Here is a 15,527-nt window from a genome sequence, read left to right on the forward strand (position 1 = left end):
CCCTTCTGTTCATCTTGCACTTTTTGTCGATGACACCGCCATACTTACTAAAGCCTGCACAGTTATCGCCGTAAAAAACCAACACCAAAACTATCTCATAAAACTGGAAAAATGGCTCACCCTTTGGAGGATTAAAATTAACATTGATAAAACCAAGGCAATAATTTTCTGTAAGGGAAACATGAAATACTATCCTCTACCCCCTGAAATATTTGACGAAGAAATAGACTGGATTAATGAAACCAAATACCTTGGAGTCACCCTTGATCCAAAATTTACCTTCAGAACCCACTTCCGCTCCATAGTACAAAAATTTAAAATCACCACAGCTACTATGCTACCTCTTCTTGGTAGAAAAAGCAACTTATCTACTACAAACAAATTAATTTTATATCGCTCCATATTTCGTCCAGCCCTCCTTTATGTGCAGCTCCGATCTGGGGACATGCAGCTAAAACCAATATTAAACAATTACAAATTCTGCAAAATAAAATTCTACGAGAAATTATCAATGCTCCTTGGTATATTCCAAACATCTACATTCATAGACACCTTCAAATCGAACTTATTAAAGAGTATATTAAACGATAGAATGATAACTTTGCATAATTACCACTTCTCAGGTTGCAGGAAAAAATGATGGTAAAGTTTGGCAAAACAAGCAACAACGTGGCGGCTCGCTGAGGGGACGTCCTTCGTTCACGGGGCGGTGTCTGGAACTGGTGTTAGAGGGGCGTGTCTACGCCTTTTAGGTGGTGAGTAGATACTATAGTCCCGAACAATGATGGCTCTTGGTCTCTTTCGTGAGCTGCAAATAGCTGGGTCGTACTCTGGTAGCTGTTGCAATGCTCGGTTATCAGTCTGTTCAATTTTGATGAATAAATTTGGACTAAGTTTTTTAAGAACATAATTCCCAGGTTTAATGTTTAAGTCCAAATGAATCACATCTGTACCGACGTACCAGGCTGCGTTCAGGGCCATACGTAGTGTTTTACTCTGAAAGGATTGTAGTTTTTTCACATGAGTTTTGGAAGCCGTACCCCAGATAGTACAAGTATACATAAATATGGGTCTTATAACAGAGGTATAGAGAAGAATTTTGTTTTTAATTGACAGATGACTCTTTCGAGCTAAAAGGGGGTAAAGTTGAGATCTGGCAGCCTTCGCTTTATTCAAAGTATGAACAATGTGAAGGTGCCAAAGTAATTTTGAATCAAGTAACACACCTAGGTACTTGTAAGGATTTAACCAGGGAACATAGTCGTTGAGAAACCTTAAATTAATGGTAGGGTATGGGAGGGGGCCTCATTTAAAGATCATAGCAGCACATTTAGCAACATTAATTTTGATTTTCTAAGTAATGAGCCAGTGCTCAAGGCTTGAGAGATATCTCTGATTGTTGTGAACCAAGTTTTCAAGGTTTTTGTTTTGAGATGGGAGGACTGTATCATCTGCATAAAGTGCTAGAGTGATACCAGGTGATTTTGGTATGTCATTTATAAAAATGTTGAACAAAGTCGGTCCTAGGAGACTACCTTGAGCTACACCGCTGAGGATTGGACGGGGAGCCGAAATGATAGAACTAACTCGTACAGAGAAAGATCTATTAGCAAGATACGAATTAATTATGTGAATTAACTGAGCCGGAAGATCAAGTCGTATGAGCTTGATAATAATTCCTTTATGCCAAGTTCTATCAAATGCTTTGGCAATATCAAGAAAAAGTGCGCCAGTAAGCATTTTGCTGCGAAACCCTTCATGAATGAACTCCACTGTCCTCAGCAGCTGGTGCGTGGTGCAGTGTTTTGCTCGAAATTCCAATTTGTTCATCAATCAGATCGTTGTGATTTCGAAGAAAATCATTCAGGCGTTTAAGTAGCACAAATTAGTATATTTTAGATAACGAAGATAGGAGGCTGATAGGTGTGTAATTTTGAGGATTAGAATGGCTCTGGCCAGGTTTTGCAATGGGCACAATAAGTGCTTTCTTCCAGCTTTGAGGAAAATAGCAATGCATGATCATATAATTTATAACTATTACTAAGAAAAATAGATAATTGGAGGGCAGGTATTTAATCATACGATTCGAGATAGAGTCCAATCCAGGTGCTTTTTTGGGTTTGAGCTTGGTAATATATTCACTTACTTTGCTCATGGTTGTGTAATGTATATCTCTCGTAAAAGGAGAGGAAAGGAAGCGTTCAACATCTTGTTGGAAAGAATTAGCGTTGTTCGCAAAAATCTCTTCATTATGTGGTGTGAATTGAGTTTGGAGGCAGTCAGCAATTAATTCTGCCTTCTTGGTGTCTGTATGAGCCACCACTGCGTCCTTAGCTAAGGACGGAATGTGTGATTTGTGTTTGCGTAGTCTGGCTGATGCACGCCAAAGACTGTGGTCATTGTTCGTTAAAGACTGAATGTAGTTCGAGTATTGTGATTGGTAGAATTGGTCACATGATGCCTTGATCTCATTTTGGAGAGTACGAAATTGTAATTTTAAGTTAGCATTCCTACATCTTTGCCAAAGTCTTCGTACTTTATTCTTTTCTTTGATTTTGAATTTAATTTCAGGAGGAAGTTTATGAAAATTGGGACTGAGGGTGGGTTTTGATACTTTTTTATAAGTATGTGTTAAAGTGGTCGTTAATTGATCAACTGCCGTTTCGATATCATGGCTGGATTTTATTTCGAGGTAGGGTAAAAATTTATTTTTAAGTTTAAATCTGAAATTGTCCCAATTTGTAAAGACGAGTGCCGGAGAATTTTGATTAATAAGATTACAGTTAAGGCCAATGATCACGGGGCTGTGATCTGAGGATAAACAATTTTCCACAGTCACGTTATATGCAAAAGGAATGTTTCGAAATAGAGCCAAATCAATGAATGAAGGGGCTGCCCGTGTATCATATCTTGTAGGGGATTCCGGCGAGATAATTTTAATTTGGGCGCACTGAGCCCAATTTAGGAAGCCACGACCAGCAGAGTTTGATCTACGACAACGCCAATGCTGATGGTGGCAATTTAAATCACCAGCAATAATCAAATTATTGGAAATAGTGAGCAGTTTATTAAAATCTTCCACAGGTAATTTACCTCCTGGGGGAAGATAGGCAGAGATCAGTACAAGGGAGGGAGAATTTTGAATAAAAATTTCAATAATCGTTGCCTCGAGTTTGCTCAAACTCGGGGGGTGTCTATTCGTCTATGAGGTATATTATTTTTGATATAGACACATGTGCCACCATGAAATCTATCATGAGAATCTGAAACTTGTCTGTAATTTTTTTATAAGGCATAGTTTGCAAGCTTGGGAGCTCTACCTGGTTGGAGTTTGGTCTCTTGGACAAAAATTATGTCAAAATTCTTCTCTGCTACATAATCTCTGAACTCATGGAATTTATTTCAGATGCCATTTGCATTCCAGGTGCATAATTGTAGTTGTTTCAACCCTTTCAAAGTATTGAATTTTAATGTTGAGGATTTTCTGAGAATTGGACAGTAACATAACTCTCAAAGATGTAGTAAGCAGCATCAGCACCAGATGGAGCCACTCTGAGCTGAGGTAGAGCGTTTTTAAACGCTAACATTAATCTATTTTTGTCAATACCAGGTTGATTAGAAATTTGAATTACTGCCACAAGAATTTCAGTACAATTTAGGGCTAAATTTGCTCCTTGTGGGACTGAATAATTTGGAATATATTGGGGTGCAGCCTGTTGCATACCCGTAAGTACAGAGGAGAATGAAACTCCAGGGCGAATATTATTTGGGTGTGGGTGCAGCCGCTAGTGTAGGAAAAGCTTTATGAGTATTAGTATTGATGTGAGTATCCAATGGTCGGACTGGGTTTGGTACTTGTTTTGGCTGCAGAGTTCTTCTTAGATTCAGGAAATCTAGGACAGGATCGTCAATTCGCAGCATGCTGTCGTTGCTAGTTGGCACACTTCATGGGCTCATCATAGGGTTTTGTGCAATCTTTGGCCTCATGGGGACGTGCACATCGAACACAGCGTCTTGGTAGAGTAAAAGGAGCCCTGGCAACGCCAGCACTGGGATGGCCCTTTCTGTCCCTTGAAGTGTTCAATGGCTACCTCGGTGCCTAGTAGTTCCGTCACGTTGTAAATTTCATCGGTTTTAAGGCTGTTATAAATTTGCAGGTAAAAGAGTGGCATAGGCATCCTGGTTTTCCATCTCTTGAGCTGAGAGATTTTATGTATTTTATAACCAAGTACTTCCACCGCAGTCTGTACAACACTGATAGGTGTGTTAGAGGGAAGTCTTCTGATAACAACTTTCAGTGGTCTTTCTGACTTGAGTGTGTGATATTTGAATTCTATACGATTATCAGTTAGAAATATAACTACTGTTTTGTAGTCTGCTTCATTAGCAGTAGTGAGTCTTAAGAAATCAATGTAATGTTTTGACTGGACAGAAGAAGCGTGTCTTTTGAGCTGGGTTAAGAGAAAATACCAGTTAGCTCTTGGTTTGATGAATATAGGGGTTGGAACCTGAATTTTTGGCTCTTGATTGACAGCCGGCTGCTGAATGGGTGGTTCTATGGTTTCTGTGGTGTGCTGAATATTATTAAATGAATTAGAAGTGCTAGGCAAGTTATTATTGACATTAATTTGGTTATTTGATTGGATATTTTTGGCGATAAGATGTTTGCGTGGAATAGAAAACCCGTCTGAGTCGACCGGGCGAATGCGTTTTTTAGTGTCCGTTTTTTGAGTATTCTTAGAAGGAATAGGCTTAGGTGAATTATTGGTAATTTCAGAATTTTGAAAAACAGGGTTTTTGGCATCCGAATTTTTGGTCTGGTGGGATGTACAAATTTTGAGGAATTCTTCTTCAGTGGTAGGAATTTCTAAAATGTTCAAGTTATGGCTCGTACACAAAATTTGCAAGGAAAACACAAGTTTCTCACCCTCTTGGTTCAGTTGCTTGAACATGGCCACCTTGTTTGGATTCTCGGTTCTCATTCAGGTCCGTATGACGATTTTTGAGAGCATAAATTTGAATCGCATTTCTCGAGAAATCCTCAGGTGAAGTAAATCACTGAGGTGGTGCAGTAGTGTCCATATCGGTAATAGAAGTTGTAGCATGTAATAGCTGGTTGATATCAGACGAAGTAAAATTGCTCACTGGCGGCGCCGAATTCGTGTTTCCAACAAAGTCGCTGTGGAGCTCAGAGCTCGTAGCCACTCGACCGTCACTCTCTGCGTCCATGACGGGATTCGGGACTCTGCGGTTTACCACCCGCGGCTACATCTTATAACGACACTGAACTTACCCCCCTTTTTCGCCGCCTCTAGCGTGGACCTGACTCTCTTTTTGCGCCTCCCACACTTCCTTCCACACTGCTCTTTCTCCTCATCCCCGATTCTTATCAGAAGTCGAGTAAAAAGATGTTTCTACATCTTGACACTCGAGAATAAAATACGATCTGTGTGTGTTAATAGCTTCTAAAAAATCCCTGGTCCTTTGATCTTTACATTCCTCGCCAGGCCTAAGTGGGCTGCTGATTTCAGATTTCATCACCTCCTTAAAACCCCAAAATGCTCCAGGTGTTGACAGCAATTCTATCATCAAGTTCTCATACTTTCCTAATAGATCCATCCAGCATTCTCCATCCTTAACATTTTTTACTCTAGACTTTTCTATATTGACATTCCACTAGAAACTCACATTTTTCGTCGACTGACGGCGGCCACTTGATTTAATACTTTCGTTTTATTTTGTCCACACTGCTTAGTTTGTTTTTCTAACGTTCTTCACTTGATGCAGAGTAAAAGAAAGCACTGCATTCTGAAACTCTAATTCATTATGTGTTCTTAGTAGTTGTAGAACTAGCTTCAATAATTTACAAGTGGCCTCAATAGCAAATTTACTTTCGTCTTTTTGTTTTACTGACGTTCTTCACGTAAGGAGGCGCTGCTTTCTGAAACTCAAATTCACTATATGCTCTTAGTAAAAGCAAATTTGATTAGTTACATTTCACACAATGGCAGCAGTCTGCCTTGCGACGTTTAAATGCAAACTTTATCAGTCGCTTCCTCCCCCCCCCCAGGATAACAGTTCTACTGCGGATGCGCAAAGATTTAAGGGTTACCTTTCATCACATAGCAAATATATTAAAATTATTTCAGAAAAAGAACAAAGCATTGGTAAGAAAATGAGTGATCAGTAATAAGAATTTCCTTGGCTGTTAGTGCGTACTTAGTTTATGAGTATTTTTTGGTTTATTCCTAGTATACGGAACACATGGGATTTGGCGACATTATGACAGGCAGTAAACGAGTCATTTAGTGCATAAAGTTGCCATAAAGCAGAAGCAGTTAAAAATTTTTAAATCTTGAAAGCAATGAGGCAAGTTACTTATGAAGACTGTGCATGACTTATAAGAAAACGCGGGGAAAGTGCAGAATCGCCCACTGCTTGGGCGTTTTTAAGAATTACACATACTGTGTATCCATGTGCACATCGACCTATTTTCACTTTAAAAAAAAACTCAGAATTGCACAAAAATGGCATTGCGCACTCCTTTGACTTTATCCATGTACACATCGACCTATTTTCACTTGAAAAGTCAAAGAAAATTGACAAAAATCCAATTCTTCTTACTTTTGTAAAAAGCGCCAAACAAATAAGTGGGCAATTCTGCGCTTGACCCGAAAACGCACCCTCATTTTCAGTGAAATGTTTTCAGATAATCTTGAGTTACAACTGGAAGATTTCCCAGATAGTCTGTTTTCAAATTCCAACTTGGGATTTTTAGTCATTCATTTAGATAAATAGTAGCCGATTCATTATAATTTGTAGCTTTGTAAATAGAAAAATACGGTTTACTTGCACGTAATTTCTCATAACATTCACGTTTCGCAGGCCCACCAGCGGCCGAGCGGTAACGTCGCTGAACACTGGTAGTTCGGTTCGAGGTTCGAATCCCGCGAACGGGCTGGCTGCATTTGCGTTTTCGTGGTTTTCCCCATGTGTAACGTGTATACGAGCCAGTTTCCCTTAGAAAGTCCTCCACGAAGGCATCCCTCCCTTAAGGCAGATAGCGCTCGAGTGCTTTGCCGTAATCTAATAAAAAACAAACATTCAAGTTTCACATCACAGATTTTTTTAAACACGTAATACGAAACTGGCGGGAAAATGAGGTTCCTTTGGCGTAAAGTATGGCGAAATTTCAGGCTGGAGGAAAGCAAGGATCAAGTCTGCATTTAATGTTATCGTGCAATTGTTGTTATGACGAGAAGTACGCGCAGCTTTATGCTACCGAGCAGGTAAATTTACTAGTCTCTCTTCAAAGACGATAATAATTATGTATATAAAACGGAAAACTTTTATTGCGATAAAAATATTATAATTGATTTCAACATGTATTATCCTTAAGCGTTCCGCATGGAACCGAGACGTTACATTTTTTAAAAGTTTCGTTTCTGATTATTTGGTCTTTTTTTTTTTTTTTTTCCTTTTCTTTTTCTTTTTTTTTTTCTTTTTCTTTTCTTTCTTTTTTTTTTTTTTTTTTTGTTGTTGTTTTTGTTTTTGTTTAATAACTTATGTGGTTTTTGATATTTTATTTTATTATTCATGAAGTTTTTTTTATATCCCATATGATGGGAAGTTTGGATAATCTAATATAGTTCGATTAGTACATTAAATACTCATCCGAATCTTAAATATACAGCAGTGGATCGTGAACTAACCGCGAGTCGTGAACAATTGCAGGGTTTTTTTGTTTCTGTTTTATTACACAATAATAATTATTTATTTGTAATTGAATATGCCTGTAATTCGCAATTATATGCATGTGGGTCGCAATGTGAGAAACTTTGGGAGACACTGGAGTACTTTAAACTCACCATTCTTTTGTAGTTTTGTTATTTAAACTGTTCATTTCCATTTGTAAGGAAAAGAAAAACTATTTTTACATACTGCTTTTTACAGAACAATAATTAAAGTATCTAGCTGTTGTTTTATCTGCATATTGCTGTTGAATGACACATACACACACACATACAATATTTATTACATGTATAAATTGAATGCTAACTGCATGTTTAAAGGAAAATCGTATTAATAATCCAAGAAAAATTGTATCAAATTATTGATAGTTGGAAACTCAGAGTTAAAAGTATTTTTATTCTATAAAAAAAAGTATGGAACTACTCTTATACACACCTTCGGTTGGTGACAGATTTCGGCTGATCTTTAGAATATGGTGACATTTTGGAGGTGATAAAGGTTACTACCTGGGACTTTGGTAATAATGTGAGCAGTACTCAGTTCCGATTACGCATTATTTTGTGTGAGGGAAATGAGAGATCATGGGATATGTCATGTGATATTAATGGACGAATTACGGTTCTTTAATCGGAAAAAGGGGGAAATCGGTAAAAAATCTGGAAATTTTGTATTTGGCTTTATTCTGTGTTGTGTGAAACAGTGTTCGTTAATTTTTGCATCCCATGGCCCTAACTAAAGTGGTATTTAGTGGTAACAAAATGGGTATTTAGTGGGATTGAAAGGGGTAGTAATAAGTGTTTCTTTAAAGTTGTGTGAGATAGAAGTAAAGATGTTTTATTAAGTTATTTATTTTACCTGGTACCTTGCTGTGAAGTATAAGTATGATTTTAAAGATCCTGAAACAGAAATAAGAAAAGTTTATCGGACACGTAATCAAGATTCTGAAGAAGATTAGGTAAGTTAGTATTTTTAATTATTTGAGGATATTATTTTTATGCATTGTTCTAAATGTAAGGTGGAATTAAAGTAATTTGCGTAAATGTGCATGGAAATAATTTAAATATTTGACACTAAGTATTTGTAACCATTCGTAATGTTTGCGGTATGAATTAGTTAGTGACGTTTGTAATATAATAGATAATGTAGAGGTAAAAGTTTTTGGATATTTTATTTATTTTATACGGGGAAATGTTCATATTTGGAAAGGGTATATAATTTTTCACGATCAGGTAATTTCATATATGTTCTTTTTACTGGGTTTAAAGATTCAGAAAATTGTTATGCATTTTCGTGAAATTTTTCTAATTTATGAGAAAAAAGCAGTGTACATGGATATAGTGAAGAGTGTGCGCAATGCCATTTTTGTGCAATTCTGGGATGTTTTTTTAAGTAAAAATAAGTCGACGTGTACATGGTTTATGTGTATGTGTTATTTTGAAAAACACGTAAGGAGTATGGTATTGTGCACTTTTTCCCAATTTTGCAGTGAATATTTGTCATGATTAAGCAGTTTTGTTAGATGAAATTTCTAGCATAAGTGTAATTCGGCTAGTAGATTGTTGAAAGAAGTGTTCAGTAGGTAAAAAGAAAAGAAACATGTCTTTACTTCGTGAAGACAAAATGGCGGCGGGGGAAAAAAAAAAAAAAAAATAGAGGGTTGCTGTAGGAGAGTTGGTCGCCAAATTTTCGCCAAAAAATCGCCAAGTTACCATAATATAAAGATCAACCCAGATTTCTTGCCAAAAAGTTTTGACGAGAAACTCCATGGTGCTATCTAAATTTTATCCAGGGTGCTATAATTTATATTATTATCTAAATTTTTTTGTCTACATGTCAAAATTTAAGCCGAAAATGCCTACAAAAACCACATTTTTAGCATACAATTTATGCCGAAAATCCGAAACAAAAACAAAAAATTTAGATAGTAGAAACAAAGTTTCTTACCAAAAATATTTGACAAGAATCCATGTACACAGCGATCTGTTTTAACTTTAAAAAAAAAAAAAAAAAAAGATAATTGCACAATCTGTGCAGCGTAAGAATCTAGGAATAGCACACACCTCGCTAAAATAAACTAACAACAATAAATTTCAAACAATACCATGTACACAGCATTGTGTTTTAACTTAAAAAAAAAAAACAGTGAATTGCACAATCTAGGCATTGTGCATAAATCAGCAAAATAAACTAAAATAAATTACAAACAATTCAAAAAACAACAATAGCGGCAGAACTTCATAGCAAAAAAACAATGAACATAACATTCTACAAAATAAGAACAACAATGAAATAAAATGCACTTGCCATTGTGAATGTTTCATCACACAGCAGAAATATCAATTTCAAACATCAGCAAAACTCGTCAATTTCCACCATTTTATCCTTCCTCCCTATATTTTGAGATACGGAGCATACAAGTTCCAGCATAAATTTGTGAATAAAATTTTATCTGTACTTTTTAATACTAAATTTATCTTGCACACAATCTAAAATACGCGACTAAAATTTTGCCTTTGATGTCTTTCATTGCAACATAAGTTATTTCAAAATGCCCACCAAACCAACCAATCATCAAGTTCTCCACACTTGGGGACACCATACATCTGAGGTCGTCAGTGGCCCTAGGTAGGGCAAGGGGGGACATCTGTCCCTGAACACAGCATCCAAGGGGCGTCAAACTGATGCTACGAAATTTTTTAATGAAATGTTTTCCATTCTTGGCACACGGAAAGGGCGCAATAAGAGTAGTACCAAAAGTATATTTAAAATCAATAATGATAATGGGAAAAGGTTTTGGATTAAATAGGTTCTTAATTTTCAAGTTGATGTAACTATCTCAGGGATGCTTTTATATTTTTCATGCAATGCATAAAAATGAGAAATTTTTTAGTTGTGCAAGTTTTCTTTTCAAAGAGCGATTTTCATAATTATGCCATGGGCTGTATCCTGGATTTAAAAAAAAAAAAAAAAAAAAATCTGACACCTTAAAATGAAGTTGCAAAATTTTAATCTTAAAATTTTAAAATGCCATGGAAAAATACAGCAATAAATAGTTAATTTATATCTTCATAGGAACAAAATGTGGCTTATTGGGAATCTGTCAGATTTACATCCAATCAAAATGCTGATGCTGTGTGTTTCAAGTCAAGCTTTTTCATATTTGGTGCTTAATCGCATTGCTTGCTGACAGTGTTTCATGGTCAATGAGATAATACGTAAGTACCAAAAACAGTTTCTGCTGCTTGTGTTTCATAGCTGCTTGTGTTTTCTAATCTTTAGAATATGGTAACAGGTAGTTTGGCGATAAAGGTTACTAGCTAGGACTTTAGCAATAATCTGAGAAGTACACAGTTCCAGTCACAGATTATTTTGTGGCGACTTTTATAATGGATAATTTAGAGGGAAAAGAAAATTAATGGCATGGTTAATCTTTGAATTATGGTAACTTGGCGATTTTTTTCGCGAAAATTTGGCGACCAACCCTGCTACAGCAACTTGCTAGTTTTTGTTTGGACGCCATTTTGTTTTCACAAAGTAAAGGCATGTCTTTTTTTTTTTCTTCAACATTTTTTCCAAAAGTCTACTAGCCGAATTACGCTTATGCTAGAACTTTTATAGAACAAAAGTGCTTAATCATGACGAAGATTAGGTGCGAAATTGGGAGAAAGTGCAGAATCGCAAACTGCGTGCCGCGTTTTTAAGAATTGCACATACACAGTATCCATGTACACGTCGACCTATTTTCATTTAAAAAAACATCCCAGAATTGCACAAAAATGGCATTGCGCACACTCTTGACTTTATCCATGTACACTGCTAATGTTCTAGCTAGTAACCTTTATTGCCTTACCAAAATGTCGCCAAACTACCTGTTACCATATTCCAAAGATTAGCCAAAAATTTATATATGTTTCTTTGAATGTTCCCGGTATAGTTTGTTGTCATATCTCAGCTTTAATGAGCAGTTGTGGACAGAGATCCTGTTCCGTGTACTGATAAACTCTTCATGTAGCTTTTGTGTTATGTAATTTTTCCCAATTTTTTATTTTGATGAAAAAAAAATTTGAAATTCATTATTGCAAATCTGTACATGTGAAATACTTTATTGATTAGTTCAAATATTTGTTATAGCACCTGATAACCTAGATGGCATCGAAGTTAGCTTGCAGAAATTATCAAATTATGAGAATGCTTTTTGAAAGAAAACAATTCTCAATTGTCATATCTGAAAGTTGCCGTAGTTTAGCTTCTTTTAACGTCCTAAAGAATTTTATGTTGCTGTTATTTTCATTTTGTAAAAATTTCACCTCCTAATTCACCTTTCATATTATGTAACAATTCTTATTAAAGTTTTACATATAGGCAGGGTTGACTAGTCTCAATATAGCCGGAATTCTGGATTTTTTACTATCTCATACCTGGAATTGGAGGATAGGTAAAATGGAATGTACATGTACACCAAATTTTGTGTATTGTGTTAGAGGACAGGTTAATTTCACAGGCCGTAATCTTCAAGATTAGTGTTTGGGATTAATTTTTTTTTTTTTTTTTTTTTTTTTATGCAGAGGCTGGAAGAATTATTAGTAATTCTGGAAAGGTTGATCCATTAAAAAAGGAGTTTATGTTTAAGGAAAGTTTTATTAAAAAGGAGTATTTTGAAAGAGACATATATAAAGTGTATTGATTTTATGGTAGGGGGAAAAAAAAAGGCTACCCCTAAAGAATTCCGTCTTCATCAAATTTAATAGCATGAATGCTGTTCTGTGTTGTGAAACTACTACAGTACAAAGTCCGTAATCCGGACTCGTAGGGACTTCGGTGATTCCGGATTAGGGTTTTTTCTGAATTATAGATAATCAATTTAAATCTGTTAAGATGGCATGCAGAAATTATACAATTAAAAATATGAAACCGTAATTTATGAAATAAAGAGCAATCAATAAAGGGTATCAAATTTTACAAAAAAAAAAAAAAGCTTAATATTTATTTGTTTACTTTATTAAACATTTCTTTCAACACACGCATGGGTAAAGCATACATTACGCATAGTCGAAATTAGAAAATTGCAACCAAAAAACTATTTGATGCGTATTCGTGATATTTATAATGATGAGGAAATTGATTTAAATCATGTCAAAGACAAAGTACATCGAGATGAAATACTACACTTAGTAAGGAATTATAAGCTGAATAAAATAAAAACATCTGCCCTGAAGATGACGATAGTGCTGACAGATCAACTTCCAGTTCATTGCGCGCTGCCACGTTTTCCCTCCGCGGAGCAGCATGAAATTGATAAACAGATTTCGAAATGTTTAAACAAACAAATTATTAAGCTAAGCTGTTCTGATTATGCAAGCAATATCGTGCTAAGTAGAAAAAAATGCAGTTCATTTAGACTATGTCTGGACTTAAACGACACTTAAAACCTGGTGAATCCCTTTCCGAATATTTAATTGCCATGCGTGAAATAGCCAGTCGCGGTTCTGTTGATGATTCATCAATTCTTGATTATGTAATAAAAGGGATACCCAATCAGAGTAGTAACAAAATTATTTTGTATGGGTGTAAAACTATTTCTGAATTCGGATAGAGTAGACTTTAAGGTACCCCTTGTATTATGGCGAAATTGTTGTTTGATTTATCGCCAAATTTTTGTTTCATTTATGGTAGCTTGAGTAGTTGAATGTTATGGAAACTCTATTGTGATGGGTGCATGATTCTGGGAAATTTTGAATCATGGGATGTTTGGATGTTTTGTAAGTAAACAAAATATGTGTAAATCTCTAATAAACAGACTGGATCGCAGTTAAAGTAATAAACAGAGGAGCGTTCTTCCACACAACGTTTATTCACGAACACCAAAGACGAACTGATACATATACATAATTGACATCACAGTTTCTTTTTACAAACAAACACTACCGCCATCTATTGGCGATCTATGGATACACAATCCTAAACAATTGGTCTTCTAACAACACCCTTATCCAACTGAATCTCACAAGATCTAATTCTATCATCTCTTCCATGAAATAATTCCTTAATCCTACCTATCTTCCAGTTACAGCGTTTCACATTACCTTCTCGTACAAGTACAACATCATTACTTTTAAACACAGGAGAATTCTTTGGAGTTTTTGAAAACATGACTGATCTTAATTCTAACAAATACTCTTTATAAAACCTTTTCCAAAAATGCTCTAATATTAATTGCCTATGCTTCCATCTTTTAATCAACTGAGATCTTGTAGATTCTAGTTTAGATTCAGGTGAAGGTAAAACAGTCAATCTAGATCCAGTTATAAAATGAGATGGTGAAAGAGGATAAAGTTCATTTGTTTCATTCTATACATAAGTTATAGGTCTAGAATTAATAACAGCTTCAACTTCAACTAAGACAGTATACAGTTCTTCATAATATAAAGACGCTTTACCTAAGATACGTTTTAAACAAGTTTTTACAGATCTTACCTAACGTTCCCAGAATCCGCCCCACCAAGGAGCACCTTCTACAATAAATTTCCATTCAAACCCATTTTTACCAAGGAAATTTAGAACCTTTTCATCTTTACATAATTTATACAAATATTTTAATTCACGATCAGCAGTCTTAAAGGTTTTAGCATTATCAGAATATATAACTCTATAAATACCCCTACGTGCAAAAAATCTACGTAAGGCTTGAATGAAACACTCTGCACTTAAATTTGATAACAATTCTAAATGGACTCCTCGAGTCACTGCACAGGTAAACAATGAAATATACACTTTTGTACCATCCTTTAAATACAAAGGGCCAGCGAAATCTATGCCACTTACCTCAAATGGTTGAGCTTTCTCCACTCGGTCAGCTGGAAGAGGAGCCGATATCTCGTGTCCAGCTTTAGCATTATATTTTTTACAAAATCTACAATCATGTAACACAGATTTTACAAAACGTCTAGCTTTTAAAATCCAAAATTTCCCTCTTACTTGCACTAAAGTTTCATTTACACCACTATGAAGTACCTTTTCATGACAATTCAAAATAATTAAACGAGAAAAATAATTATTTGGTAATATTATAAGCTGAATTTCATCGACATCTAATGATGATTTCACTAATCTACTTCCAACTCTTAAACAACCCTTTTCATCCATTACTGGATTTAACCCAAACAATTTGGAATTATGAGACAATGGTTTTTTACATTTAACATCATTCAACTCTTCAAAAAAATACTCACCTTGTGATAAGATAATCCAATAACACATAGCATTACATATTTCATTTTTGGTCACAGGACCAATCACTCTATTCTGTGACTTTAAATTATTAATGAATCTAAATACATATGACGTTACTCTTAAAAGTTTACCTAAGTCACTAAAGTTTTCTATTTTTAACACAGGTTGTAAAGGTTGAACACTGCTAGTAACTTGAGTCACAACTCTTTCTTCAACACTATCTATGTTACAATGCTTGTTCACTTTAGGCCAATTTATTTCATCTTGATGAAGCCATGGAGGTCCATGCCACCACACGTGATTTACTACAAGATCACTCACTTTAACACCACGTGTAATTTTATCGGCTGGATTATCTAAGCCAGGACAATGATGCCACATGCTCGGGGATGTTTTGTCTTGAATTTCAGACACTCGATTTTGTACGAATGTTTTCCATCGCCGTGGTGAGTTTTTTATCCAATGAAGCACAATAAGAGAATCTGTCCATAAATGAATCTTAGCTTGAGTAAAATGCACACGGACTGTAGTTACAAGTCTTGCAC

The 15,527-nt window shown here is 35.5% G+C and overlaps 1 long non-coding RNA gene across 7 annotated transcripts in view; it reads left to right on the forward strand.

Annotated features, from left to right (window-relative positions):
- The first annotated feature begins 7,161 nt into the window (after positions 1–7,161).
- Positions 7,162–15,527, forward strand: part of LOC118185059 (uncharacterized) — a 67,111-nt gene continuing 58,745 nt past the window's right edge. For 6 of the 7 annotated variants that reach the window (XR_004757537.2, XR_004757538.2, XR_004757539.2 and 3 more), the window contains exons 1-2: positions 7,162–7,289; positions 10,825–10,967. This is a non-coding gene — a long non-coding RNA (uncharacterized LOC118185059). Of the gene's footprint in view, positions 7,290–7,699; positions 8,708–10,824; positions 10,968–15,527 lie in introns of those variants that run through there. The other variant, XR_015038463.1, reaches the window with a different exon arrangement.

This window comes from Stegodyphus dumicola, chromosome X1 (genome assembly GCF_044657685.1).
Source record: "Stegodyphus dumicola isolate Sdum_Otavi_A_Nest chromosome X1, ASM4465768v1".
NCBI classification, from domain to species: domain Eukaryota; kingdom Metazoa; phylum Arthropoda; class Arachnida; order Araneae; family Eresidae; genus Stegodyphus; species Stegodyphus dumicola.